The 15146-nt window shown below is 40.0% G+C and overlaps 1 long non-coding RNA gene across 1 annotated transcript; it reads left to right on the top strand.

Moving 5' to 3' along the window:
• Positions 1-320: 320 nt before the first annotated feature.
• On the top strand, positions 321-13837 carry LOC140906335 (uncharacterized). Its single transcript, XR_012157071.1, has 2 exons — positions 321-421; positions 11522-13837. It is a non-coding gene; the product is annotated as an uncharacterized lncRNA (long non-coding RNA).
• The last annotated feature ends 1309 nt before the right edge of the window (positions 13838-15146 follow it).

The raw sequence follows: 15146 nt of genomic DNA, 5'->3' as shown, positions 1-15146 counted from the left end.
TGTTAAAAAGCAGGTAAAAAAGCAACCTGCTTCTTTCTAATCACAGCTATCAGCTGCAAAAGCCTGTTTTATATTGGGCTTACTAAAAAAATAACCAGTGCTAGCCTATAACCTAGGAAAAAAACTTTTAAAAATAGTTTGTTAATAAAAGCGTATGGTTTTAACTGTTATGAAAACCCCCTTCTAAATAAACTAGAGGGTGGGAAAAATGCTGGGGGTCTGTTTCTTTAGATAAGAACAAGGCCGTTACAGGGACAGCGGGGGGCGGGGAGAATCTTGGACCTATAAAATTGGTTCAGAAAAAAGAATTCTATAGCACTGCTGTAGAACAACCTCTGATTGGCCCAATTCAAAGGCAGGAATAACCAGTCTGAAAGTTTCTGACTGTGTAGTTGCCTCATTTCACAGAAAGACAGGCAAGGTAAAAATCTCTCTCTCTCTCTTCTGTTCAACCATGTGCTCTCTATCTTTCCTCTGTTCTTTCTTTTCATCTACCCTGATACTGAATGCTTTTTTATTCACTTTTTTATCATGTTCTTGCTAAATTGCCTTTTTAAACTGAGCTTTTAATGTTTTTATTCACTTTTTTAATAATATTTAATGCTTTATTCTCTTTTATCATGTGCTTAGTAAATTTCCTTTTGAAACTGAGCTTTTAATGTTTTTCAACCAGTTTTTCCCTGTTTAGTAAATTTTCTTTTTAAACCTAGTTTTATAGCTTTTAATAGTTTTTTAGCCAGCTTTTGGCCATGTGCTCAAAACAGGTTTTGCCTTAGTTTTTAATATTGTTTAATGCTTTTTTTTATTCACTTTTTTATCATGTGCTTCCTAAATTTCCTTTTTAATCCTGTTTTTATAGCTTTTAATGTAAGGTAAAGATCCTCTGTAAATCTTGGGACTACAGGATTGGTTCAACAAGCGCATTCTGTGACCTAGCTGTAAAACAACCTCTGATTGGTCCACCAAAAGGAGGGGCTAGCTCCTAGGAGCACTGCCCACAACAGCTATGATTTCACTACCAACAGTCGGTGGGGTAGGATGTTTCACTATGCATGTGTTCAGTAACACAAACACACTGTTCTTTCATAACAGCTCTCCTTACTCAATCACATCCAATAACCTTACCCAAATGTCTCTCACTCAAATTTTTCAATGTATCACATTTTCTATTCTTTTATAGCATACCTTTACCAGCCTCTGTTTTCTTTAATAACCTGCCCTTTAGCAACAGCTCTCCTTACACAATCACTTTTTTCAATAAACCTTACCCAAACTTTAAACTGCTCTCCATGTATCAAAACACAACACTTCCTCCATTCAAATGCATGCATTTTTCTTTCAAAATGGCCGATGGCACCAAACTTCGGCGCCAACGGAAACGGGGTGGGAGGGCAGGACAAAAGACCCAAATGGGGCATGAAAACCTGTCCAAAAATGCATGGTGATGAGTACTATCGAGGCCTTTACTACTACTGTGAAATTAAAGCGCAATAGCTGTTCTGAAATAACTATGTGTGGGCACTCTTATTCCGGATACTCTTACTGCAGAATAAGAGTGTCCACCCATGGGGTAACTCAGGAATAAGTATTACACTGTAATTCTGGAATAAGTGTTCTGTTCCTGTTCAACTTGATCCATGGTCAAAGTGGAATAAGAGCGTCTACACATGCAGTTATTCTGGAATAGCTATTCTGGAATAACTCCACATGTTAGACTAGCCCTTAGCTGTGCTCCAACTGAGGTCAGTGGGATTTTTGTTGATGACATCAATGAGGGCGGGATCAGGCAGTGCCGTTTGTCCCTCTTCCTCCTCACATTGGTAATCCACATCTCCATAATGACTGTTCTCCTGAGGAAAGAATGAGAGAGAGAGAGAGAGAGAGAGAGACTGAACCAAACATGAGAGTTTCAGTCATGTTGTTTAATGCACCACTAGAAGGCCTCAGATACTATGGTGATGAGGGTGGCATAAGAACCTACACAGAATAGAATGGAACAAAATAAAGATTTTTTGCTAAAAAACTAAAAATGTTGAAAAATAATATTTTTTCCTACACAGGTTGAGATGGCACAATTTTTTGTTTATTCCAATTTTTTCACACCTAGACTTGGTTTGGAAAACCTTGGATGTGGGTTCAGTCTTCAGTTTTTTCCCCCTTTCTCCCGATTTTTATTCTTTTCTTCACTTGCCCACTGAAAAAAGGGAAAGTGGATGGGCAAAACAAAACAAATCTATTTGGGTTTGTCTTGAAAAACAATAATATTTGAAAAAAAGATAAAAATTCACAGAAATATTCATTTCTGAAAAAGCCTTTTTTCTATTAAAACACTTTTTGGTTTAAAAAAAAATGGTGAATAGCTCTACTTGTCAGGAGAATCATGGTCGGATTGAGTGAAGAGTTAGATGCAATGTAAAGCTCACTCCGCCAGAGCTAGAGTATCTATGGTCATGTCTAGACCACAATCAGAGTTTGGGATTGGAGCTCATGTACACATCCCCAAATAAGCATTAATCTAGCTAGCTCAGGTACTGGAAGACTGCAATAGTGCGAGCTAGCCCTGCAAATAATTACCCAGGGTTCTGGTGAGCTTGTATGGCCCACTCTGAAGAGCACAATACTGTAATTTCACTGCTCTGGGACCTGAGCTAGCTAGATTAAAGGTAGAATGGGTATGTTGACAGGAGCTGTAATCATATCCAGTGGCTTCACTAGAGACATACCCTTATCAAATGACCACTAACTTAGTCACCATTAGGAAGAGGATAAGGGAAATTCCAGAGCTAAGAAGCACAGATCTCTACAGCTTTTGCCAAGGGGCCAACTTCCCATTTTAGAGGGATTCATATCCAGTGTGGATAACACACTCTGAACAGTAAGTTACATTTGTTTGAGGAGTCTTTTAGGAATTAGATAAAATTACAATACTTCTTTCTAGTACCAGAGGAATAATTGTGTATTTTTGACTTTGGAATGGATCTTTTTTGTTTAACTGGAGAAAGAAAAACTATGTAACACAATGATTTATTTTAACTATCTGTGTATGATACTTACATACACGATGCTTCCTATTAATCTAATTAGTAGCACCACTTCAGTATAATTAATAAGCAATAACCATATTGTTTGAGGATGCTAAATTTTTAATGTCATGTTCTGTGTCTGGCTTGTTTTTCAGGGAACTTAATGTATCTGGATAGACATTAATTAGGCAAGACACTTTTAGCTTTATTGTTATTGCCCACTATTTTGACTGATCTATTAAAATATTTTAGATAATTGAGATAGTTACTTGGTGGTCAGTAAAAAACAGCTATGATGCTGGAATGAATATGACATCATAAAGTTTACTGCCTTGCTTTTCTCTACATTTTTCTCTAAAAAATAGAATTTGGTGTTTGAAAAATAAGTACACCAGCAAGATCAAGAGGTTGTGCTTCTCAAACGTTTTCTGTCATTATGTTTCTTTTAATTAAAAGTAATTCACACCTGCCACTTTTTGTTTAGATACCGGGGACAGAATTCTGTCCTCAAAAAGTCAAGAAAAGTCCTATTGACCTCACAAAAAGAAAAGGAGTACTTGTGGCACCTTAGAGACTAACAAGTTTATTTGAGCATAAGCTTTCGTGAGCTACAGCTCATCTGATGAAGTGAGCTGTAGCTCACAAAAACTTATGCTCAAATAAATTTGTTAGTCTCTAAGGTGCCACAAGTACTCCTTTTCTTTTTGCGAATACAGACTAACACGGCTGCTACTCTGAAACCTATTGACTTCAGTGATTCCATGAAAGGTTTTGTGACTGTAACACAGGACCAGGCATCATGAGATCTGGTGTCTTTTCATGGCTTTGCCACAGATTTCCTCTGTGATCTTGGGAAAGTCATGTAAGCTGAACTCCTCGAAGGTATTTAACTTCCACTGGTTGCCTTAATACCTTTGAGGATCTGGACCCCAGAATCTGTTTTTCAGAGATGCTGAGCACACACCTACTGAAGTCAATGGATGCTGTGGGTGATCAGTACCTCTCAAAATCAGGACCCAAATCTCTCTCAATTTCCCAAGCAGTAAGAGATTTGTCTAACCTATCACCTTGATGTCATAATACTGACCTATTGCACAAGTAAATTGTGCCTCCTGGCATGTTATGCATATCCATTAATTAATGCATGTAAGTCATTGGGTAGAAGGTGCTATAAAATGGAAAGCATTATTATTTTTGTCCCTCAGTGATATCAGCAGCTTGTAGATCAATTTTCCATTGAAGCTGAAATTCGTAAATTCAAGTTAGCTGAAAACTTTGGGCTTGTGTGACATTAGCACCTGTTGCTATAAGAGTAGTATTCTTCATTGGGAAGTTGAATAGAACTGGGTGGGAACAGCTATCCTGTCCCATGAAAATTTTTAAGATTTCAAACATTTTTCGGAGAGACACACCCCACACTCCATACTAGACAATAGCTTGGTGGTCAGGGCATTCAGTTAGGATGTAGGTGATCCAAGATAAAAATCCCCATTCTGGCTGAATCAGAGCAGAGAATTGAACTTGGTCTCCCATATCCTAGGTCATACCCCAACCACTGGACTGTTGTTGGGGCATCTCTCTTCCTGTTTCAGATTTCACAAATTGGCATTTTGTCATAAAAACAGCTTCATCCAAAAATTCCCAGCCAGCTCCAGACCTGAACGTGCAGACATGGTGGCAAAACCTAGCTCATGCATACAGGTGAAGTTTAATGACAATTCAATGTACTTTGGACCTCACTGTGTCTGGCCCCTGTGTGAATATGCAAGTGCATGAAGGAAGAGACAAATCAAGCCTTCATCTGCTGCCTCGCAACCTTCACGAGCGATAATCTCTGTGCGTCTTCCTGTTCCCCTAGGGGCACTGTTCACCTCAGATGGGGTGGGGAGGAGGAAAAACCATAGATTCATACAAGTATAGGACTGGAGGGACCTCAAGAGGTCTTCTAGTCCAATCCCCTGCACTCAGGGCAGGGTTAAGTATTATCTAGACCATCCCTGACAGGTGTTTGTCTAACCTGTTCTTTAAAATCTCCAATGATGGAGATTCCACAACCTACCTAGGCAATTTATTTTAGTGCTTAACAACCCTGGCAGGAAGATTTTCCTAAAGTCCAACCTAAACTGCCCTTGCTGCAATTTAAGTCCATTGCTTCTTGTCTTATCCTCAGAGGTTAACAAGAACAAATTTTCTTCCTCATCCTTGTAACAACCTTTTATGTACTTGAAAACTGTTGTCATGTCTTCCCTAAGTCTTCTCTTCCCCAAACTAAACAACTCCTTTTTTTTTTTCAATCTTACCTCATATGTCATGTTTTCTAGACCTTTAATCACTTTTGTTGCTCTTTTCTGGACTCTCTCCAATTTGTCCACATCCTTCCTCAAATGTGCCACCCAGAACTGGACACAATAATCCAGTTGAGCCCTGGAATAGAGCGGAAGAATTACCTCTTGTGTCTTGCTTACAACACTTCAGTGAATACATTCCAGAATGATGTTTGTCTTTTTTACAACAGTGTTACACTGTTGACTCATATTTAGCTTGTGATCCACTATGACCCCCAGATTCCTTTGCGCAGTACTCCTTCCTAGGCAGTCATTTCCCATTTTGTATGTGTGTAACTGATTGCTCCTTCCTAAGTGGAGTATGTTGCATTTGTCCTTATTGAATTTCATCCTATTTACTTCAGACCCTTTCACCAGTTTGTTCGGGTCATTTTGAATTTTAATCCTATCCTCCAAATCATTTGCAATCTCTTCCAGCTTTGTATCATCTGCAGACTTTATACATGTACTCTCCATGCCATCATCTAAACCCCTGATGAAGATATGGAACAGAACTGATCCCTGCAGGACCCCCACTTGACATGCCCTTCCAGCTTGATTTTGAACCACTGATAACTACTCTCTGGGAAAGGTTCTCCAACCAGTTATGCACCCACCTTATAGTAGCTCCATCTAAGTTGTATTGCCCTAGTTTATAAGAAGGTTGTATGAAACAGTATCAAAAGACTTACTAAAGTCAAGATTTACCACATCTACCACTTTCCCCCCCATCCACAAGGCTTGTTATCATGTCAAAGGAAGAAATTAGATTGGTTTGACACAATTCACCAAGGGAAGGTCATGCCTGACTAATCTAATCGCCTTTTATGATGAGATTACTGGTTCTGTGGATGAAGGGAAAGCAGTGGATGTATTGTTTCTTGACTTTAGCAAAGCTTTTGACACGGTCTCCCATAGTATTCTTGTCAGCAAGTTAAGGAAGTATGGGCTGGATGAATGCACTATAAGGTGGGTAGAAAGCTGGCTAAATTGTCGGGCTCAACGGGTAGTGATCAATGGCTCCATGTCTAGTTGGCAGCCGGTATCAAGTGGAGTGCCCCAAGGGTCGGTCCTGGGGCCGGTTTTATTCAATATCTTCATAAATGATCTGGAGGATGGTATGGATTGCACTCTCAGCAAATTTGCGGATGATACTAAACTGGGAGGAGTGGTAGATACGCTGGAGGGGAGGGATAGGATACAGAAGGACCTAGACCAATTGGAAGATTGGGCCAAAAGGAATCTGATGAGGTTCAATAAGGATAAGTGCAGGGTCCTGCACTTAGGACGGAAGAACCCAATGCACAGCTACAGACTAGGGACCGAATGGCTAGGCAGCAGTTCTGCGGAAAAGGACCTAGGGGTGACAGTGGACGAGAAGCTGGATATGAGTCAGCAGTGTGCCCTTGTTGCCAAGAAGGCCAATGGCATTTTGGGATGTATAAGTAGGGGCATAGCGAGCAGATCGAGGGACGTGATCGTTCCCCTCTATTCGACATTGGTGAGGCCTCATCTGGAGTACTGTGTCCAGTTTTGGGCCCCACACTTCAAGAAGGATGTGGATAAATTGGAGAGAGTCCAGCGAAGGGCAACAAAAATGATTAGGGGACTGGAACACATGAGTTATGAGGAGAGGCTGAGGGAGCTGGGATTGTTTAGCCTGCAGAAGAGAAGAATGAGGGGGGATTTGATAGCTGCTTTCAACTACCTGAAAGGGGGTTCCATAGAGGATGGCTCTAGACTGTTCTCAATGGTAGCAGATGACAGAACGAGGAGTAATGGTCTCAAGTTGCAGTGGGGGAGGTTTAGATTGGATATTAGGAAAAACTTTTTCACTAAGAGGGTGGTGAAACACTGGAATGCGTTACCTAGGGAGGTGGTAGAATCTCCTTCCTTAGAGGTTTTTAAGGTCAGGCTTGACAAAGCCCTGGCTGGGATGATTTAACTGGGAATTGGTCCTGCTTTGAGCAGGGGGTTGGACTAGATGACCTTCTGGGGTCCCTTCCAACCCTGATATTCTATGATTCTATGAATTTGTTCGTGCCAAATCCATGCTTACTGTTACTTATCACCTTATTATCTTCTAAGTGTTTGCAAATTGATCGCTTAATTATTTTCTTCATTATCTTTTCAGGTACTGAAGTTAAGTTGATTGGCTTGTAATTCCCTGAGTTGTCCTTTCCCCCCTTTTTGTAGATTGGCACTATATTAGTCCTTTTCCTGTCCTCTGGAATCTCTTGTCTTTCATGATTTTTTGAAGATAATCACTAATGGCTCAGATATCTCCTCAGTCAGCTTCTGGAGTATTCTAGGAGGTATTTCATCAGGCTCTGATGACTTGAAGGCATCTAACTGGTCTAAGTAATGTTTAACTTGTTATTTCCCTCTGTTAACCTCTGATCCTGCCTTATTTTCACTGGCATTCAAAATGTTAACACCAGGGCTCTGATTCCTCTACCCTTTCCAGAAGAGTTGGTCAGCTGCAGAGAGAGGATTACCTTGGGCTGGGACACTCCTCCATCAGCCTTTGTTCTATGCTTAATCAACCATGGTCCAGATTCTTCTCTCTTTTACACTGGGATCATACCACTGAAGTGAGTCAATCAAACTGAGAGGGGCATTTGGCTCTCTATAATTAAACAATTCAGAAGAGTCTGGCTCGTATAAAGGGTCCTTTGTTTCCAAGTAAGCAAGAATGTTAGTGTTTTAGCTGGGCTGGAAATACAAGTTATTGCTGAGGTTCTGGGCCAGATCCTCAGCTGATGTAAATTGGTGTAGCTCCAATAGTAAATAGAGCTATACTGATTTACACCAACTGAGCATCTTGTCATTGGCTTTTATGTTTATATTCCTCACAGATGTGCCTTGGAAATGAACCCATTTGAAACCATGGGGTGTTTTGTATAACATTCTGATGAATTCTGTAGTGGGGTTGAGAGAGAGAATGGACATTATAATGTCCCAGGAAGGAACATACAAGTAGCATGATATGTAAATGTGATGAAGTAGAAATAAGAACTACAGAACAAATCAATAGTTATTCCCCATTCCTATTTTTGAACTGTGAAACCATAATACAGGCAGTGAGGGAAGCATAATATTTATCACGGAATAGTGATTTAAGACAGACAGGCACAAATATTACCTTTTAACAGAAGTGATGCCCCCCTCCCTCCCTCCTTCCTGCACACACACCCCATGGGAAGAATCATTCGGGATAGCTATATCAAATGCTCCAAAGAGATTGCATCCTTTCATTACTGTAGGTGGTCCTCTCATGACTTGCATGGCTTCTGGGAGTTATTCTGCAAAACAGTGGGAAATATATTCATAATGTAATTTCTATCAAACTCAAAAGTGTCTTTGGGGAATTAATTAGGATAAAAAAAATTTGGGAAATCTCAAAGGAGAGAGAGAGAGAGTGCAATCCAATCTCTTCTAATTGAAGGAATGTATATTAACCCATTAGATGCCTGATCCACAGCCCATGCCAAAGCCCATTAAAGTCAATGGGAGCCACTCTATTGACTTGCTTGGGCTTTGGCTCAGGCCCACCATACAATTTTGAAAGAGCAGCTCTTTTTAATCAAGAATTCCCTTCTTATGGAGCAAGTCCATGGTTGCATTCCTTAGAACAATATTTTTCACCAAGACAAATGGTGACATCTATTACCTTTCTTCAGAGTGAACTATTTAGCAGAGGAAATGTTAGATCATTTGGCATTGTACCTGCCATAATAGGTTATTCATGCATTGACTTGCCTCTGGCCTTGACAGTGCATCTTCATATGGATATTTATATGTAGAAAATGCAGAAAAAGAAGTCAATGGCACGATGCTGATTTACACCAGCTGAGGATTTGGCCTTCATCTCCTTTTCTTATATCAGCTCTATGAAAAGCAGAACCGCTCACAAAAATGGGCACAATGGCAACCTTCTTAACCATATGGCACACACTCGACCAATCAGAGATCCAGAACCAATGTCATATGACATACGTTATTCACAACCAATCAAAGACCTGTGAATTCAAAGACTCTGGCCAAAATGAAAAATTCGGTGAATCTTACGACTGGTTCTAGTTTTCTTACAATCCTGAGCCAAAATTTTGACTTAAATTTAACTGGTGACTTCATTTAGCTTTATACTTTTGACTTACCATGAATTTTTTTCTGTTAGTATGGAGTGAAAGGGCAGGGAAAAAGGGGGAACCTTATTTGAACCATTAAAATACCGTAACTTCATCAGAGAGACACTTACATCAGTGTTGCTCTATGGTGTGGTTGGGCATACAGTAATTGGAAACAAGTTTTTTGCATCTGATGAAGTGAGCTGTAGCTCACGAAAGCTTATGCTCAAATAAATTTGTTAGTCTAAGGTGCCACAAGCACTCAAGTTTTTTTTTTTTTTAATTTGTTTTTACCAGTTCTACTTCTATGGCCCTGGTATTGGGGTCAGTTTATTGTATGGCTGAACTTGGCCAAGTGGAAGTAAGAGAGGCAACACATTAATTCCAGCTCAGCCCATCTCCCCCCACAATGCACTGGTTCAGGGTTTGTTAAGCAAAACGCAGTTATTTTGGGGGAGCACGGAAGGAGTGAAGGTCATTTTTCCTCTGACACAGAATTATGCAAAGGTCTAGGGGGTAAAAAAAATAATTGATTCACCATCTTCTTAACGCCAGTACACACTCATGCATGCATAAAAGGCAGCAAATTCCAGTGCTTTTGCTTCATGAAGAAAATACATCACACAGCACTAATAATCATCTACCTGAGCCTTGCTTCTCAGTTTCAGAGGGTCAGTGATTTTCATGCCTCACATCTCTGGGCTCTGAAACATCATGAACAAATAGCTTCTTCCATGCATATATTTTCCACACACACACACACACACACACACACACACCCCTCAAGCATTCATGTCTATTAATAGTAGCCTCTTGTGTCACTCACCAGCTCATTTTTTTTCTCTGCAATAATTTTTTTAGAAACACAAATTGTGGGTTTGAAGTGAGAATTTTTTGGGTGTCAATTCTGAATAATTCAGTCAATTCTAATAAAATTTGTACTGAACAAATGCTTAATTAATGAAAGAGTCTTTCACATTTTACTGTTAAAACTAAGATTATTTAAAGCCAAGGTTAAAGTAGAGATGAATTGTTTTGCATTTAATTTATAAGTGCAATGATAACGGTGCACAACGAAGCACTCAAAAGTCTGGAAATTAAATTAACAATGCAAGAGTAACCTTACCATTGCTCTCTAATATATATGTGCATTAGGCCTCATTGCAAGATTCTGATTTCATCTTACCCAGTGTAACTGAATAAGAGAATTCTATTCTATATAGGTTCTTATACTACCCTCACTACCGTAAATCTGTGCGCTTTCCAGTCATGCATTGTCACATGACTAACATCTGCCACATAGGGCTTGTTTTCTTTCTCATCTTCTTCCAAGGGAGAGGATCGAGTGTGTGGTGGACTGATTATATATTTTTAAACTACCAAAACATATGTACATGTTACTTTGTGTTTATATTAGAAAAAGTGGGTCAAATAAATGCACCTGCACTTGGAATGAAAGGTCATGAGGTTTATTTGGTCCTTACATTATAGAGATACATCCATATTTTTTATTTGGGCCTCAGTTTAGGTTTCATTTTTACTCTGAAGACCCTAAATTGTGGGGGAGATAGAAACACAAACTAAAACTCAGGCCCAAGTCAAAACATGGCTATATCTCTCTCTGTGGAGTGGTACCACAAATAAAAACTATCCCAAATGTAACTGGTGTTTCAAAATCCAAATGGACAACCTAGATCTGATTTCCCTGATCAGCTCAACCATATAATTAACCTAATGGAACTCCAAGGTTTGGGGATGTTCAGGTCTGAACTTTAAAATCTAAACCCAGATGCAAATTCCAGGATTTGTGCCATCTCTGGAATGGGATACTGAATCAGAACCCACTAAACACTCGGTCAATTTAAAAACTGGACCTTCATTTGAATCTCACCTGGTGTTCTGTGAGTAATGCTGATCCTCCTGACCAATACTGTCTCATTGTTTCCTGGTGCTCCCCCAGCTATCTACCTACTCTCTCTTACCTAATACTTAGAGTGTAAGCTCTTTGGGGAAGGGACCATCCTTTTCTTCTATGTTTCTACAGTATGTAGCACAATGCATCAGCGAGTGGCAATGGGAGCAGGACAGTGATGACCAAAAGCTCCTGGTCACAGACCAGCATGCAAGTGGAAGCTGTCAGATGGCTGGTTTTGCATTTGGAAAGAGGCAGGAGTGCAACTTAGCCGTTGCAACCATGACGAAGCAGCCCTTTTTAAGATTCACTCAGCTCACCCCACATGTGGAGGAGAGCTAGAAAAGATGCCCTAAGCATAGACTGCCTTGCCTCCCACTGACTGGATAACTATGTTTAGAGGGATGACCTTACTGCGGTCGAAACCAAACAATGAAATTTGGAAGCTGGAACGTTTGAACCCCGATGGACAACCTGAAAAGTAATCGGCCAGAGCGAAGAACAATTGTGACAAGAGAACTCAAGAGACATGACATCAGCATTGCTACATTGAGCGAGACCCAACATGGAGGAGAAGGACAGCTTGAAGAACGAGGTGATGGTTATACTCTTTTTTTTGGAAAGGAGCTGGTGAAGATGAATGATATAAATCGATGGCATTGGTTTCGCTATCAAAAATGAAATCATCAACCAACTCTTGAAATTACCCGTTAGCATCAATGAACAACTAATGACCCTCCACTTTAAACTTGCCAAGAATCAGCATGCAACACTCATCAGTGCGTACGCTCCATCCTTTGACACTGATGAAACCAAAGAAGGATTTTATGCCACACTTGACCAAATTCTCTCTGCCATACCCAAAGAGGACAAGCTCATACTCCTTGGCAATTTTAATGCAAAAGTTGAACGTGAGTCAAAGCTTTGGAATGGCATGATTGGTAAGGAAGTCCAGGGGCAAGATCAATTCCAATTGAATTCTTCTCCTGACCAAATGCACAGAATATGACCTCGTTATCATGGCCAGTAAAGTGCTCAGATACTATGGTAATGGGGTCAAATAAGCACCTAATACGGACGAACAGTTTTCACTTTAATTCTTCCCCAGTCCGAATTATTCAGGATTTTCTGGTATTGAATCTCCACTCAATGTGAAAATCAGCACTGGTATGTATGTATAGTTCAGTGGTATGAAAACAAAACCATAAGCAATGTTAAAACCCAGTTTAATGGGGTGTGCTCCAAGGAAGGGGAGGTAGATTACATATAATTATACATGTACAGCAGAGTATTACATCAATTAAGACATTGATCAATTTTTGACAAATAAGAATAAGATGTAAACATTCCTACTGTCCAGTTCCAAAATGTGTCAATACAGAGTCTTCAAGAAGTATCCTAGGTACATGCTAGCAATGAAGTAGGGGGGAAAAGGAAAGGAGGGTGGAGGCAGGTTTGTGCTAGAATATAATGATTCAAAATTATTGAAGGACAATGCAACCCCATGCAAAAGTACTTCATTGAAGTAAGCACCCCATGAGACCTATAAAAATAATCTTTAATACTGATGTTGTAATGAACAATAGTTGCACAAAGTACAATCACTAAGGGCCACTCATCTGCTATAAATCAGCTCACCCCATGAAAGTTTATGCTGATTTACACCTGCCTGAGAATCTGACAAAAATATTTCAGATGTTTTTTTTTTTTAAGGGTGGGATTTTCAACTCTGATCCCATGAAAGTCAAGTGCGTTTTTACCATGACTTCCCTGGGGGCTGAGTTAGGGCAACAATGAGTTCTTGTGAAAATCCCACCTTAAATAATTTTAATACTCTATTGGTTGTGTCAAGCTTATAAAACACTTCCTCAAAGGCACTCACAACAAATCCCATGAACCCCCCTTGCAAATAAGTCCCAAAGCAGAGCTTGCTTGCAATGTCCTTTGGTACTTCTAGCTTTTCAAATAGTATTATTTTGTAATACAGTAGTTCCTAGAATCCCAAAGTGAGATCAGGGCCCCATTGTGTTAGGCACTGGGCAAACACAGAATGTGATACCACACTTACCTACAGATCTTAAAGTCTAATTAGACAAGACAGATGTAGGGTTGGAGGGGAAATAGCAACATACAGAAGTGACATGACTTGCCAACAGTCAGAGATAGAGCTGGGAATAGATGGCAGGTTTCCTCATTCAAGTACAGTGCCCTATCCATTGGACCATATTGCCAAACACAAATACATAATCATATTCCTGTGATGTAGGGAGCAGAGGATTACAGAATTTCAACATTGGACCCATTATCACTGCCTACATCTCTTTTTTCCTGCCCATTCTCTCTACATTTTGATAGCATGTTCATCACCATGGTACTTTGCTCACTGAGAAATACCAATCTTGCATTTAAAAGGAATATATTTTGTCCACATCTATTAGTTGTAATTTGGGTGGGGAAAGATCGGAGACATTAATCTCTAATGAAATAAATTATGATCTAAGGTGCAGATGTCTTCTTCTATATAACTGGATTTGTTTTAGCCAGGTCTGAAAAACATGAATTCTCATTCCCTTGTATTTTACTACACCCCTATGCACCACTTTAGTCCTTATAGATGAAAAACACACAACATTCTAGATAAGAGCAATGACTTGAACATGGCAGACACACGCATTTTTACCCATGGATTTTGAAACCTGCTGAGAGGCCCTGATTCCAGAGTCCAAATTAAGTCAGCGGGAGCTTTGAATCAGGCCCAGAATACAATCATAAGGCAATGTTGATTCTAAAAACTGAATTACTGTATCAAAGTCAGTCTCAGCTTCTTCTGGTATTCATAACAAAATGGAGATTTCTTTTCAATCTCCACTCTGCAACTTAATACAGCATTAACCTTAATAATGACACCAGTCAATATTTTAAATTTCTTGGTCTTTCACGCTGCAAATGATTGGGCCCTGTCTTATAGCCACCTCTTCTGACTGGACCCAGCCTTGCTCTTGCTGTGCCAACACATTCTCTGAGGGAATTCTGTCTGGAATCTTCTCACACAGGTCAGGAAAGCAATTTCCAGCAGGGTCACTTGTTGTGGTTTATTTTCTTTTCTTTCAAGTCTCCTCAACAAAACAAGACCAGACTTCCCCAAGTCTGTCCATCACCCCTGTAAGTTCCTCAGCCCAAAAGTGGGGGCTCTTACCTCAGAGCCTTTGTGATTACACTTCCTCACAGCAGTAGCTCCAGCTTCTGGAAGGTATTGCAGCTCCTCTCCATTTCCTGTTCCTCCTTTTATGAGCATCAGCCCATTAAGCTGCAGGTCTTTTCCCAAGGACAGCAGTTGGGGCTAATCAGCCAGCTACTGATCTTTTATCCCTTATACCCTTATACCTTCACACTCTCTAATGCTGTATCTTTCAGGCAGGAAATAACCAGAAGCCACAGAGTAAATTTACAAAAAAGAAAATATAGGGTTTCTTGAGTGTTTTGTTTTCTCTCATGGATAGTGTACTGTATAAAAACAACAATGAGTAGAGTGGCACCTAAAAGACTAACAGATTTATTTGGGCATAAGCTCTTGAGGGTAAAAAAAACCCCACTTCTTCAGTTGCATCTGAAGAAGTGGGGTTTTTACCCATGAAAGCTTATGCCCAAATAAATCTGTTAGTCTTTAAGGTGCCACCGGACTCCTTGTTGTTTTTGTGGATACAGACTAACAAGGCTACCCCCTGATACTTGACACCATGCAATGTACTGTAGTCTA

Source organism: Lepidochelys kempii, chromosome 2, assembly GCF_965140265.1.
Source record: "Lepidochelys kempii isolate rLepKem1 chromosome 2, rLepKem1.hap2, whole genome shotgun sequence".
NCBI classification, from domain to species: Eukaryota; Metazoa; Chordata; order Testudines; family Cheloniidae; genus Lepidochelys; species Lepidochelys kempii.
This window is presented reverse-complemented; position numbering and strand designations above follow the sequence as displayed.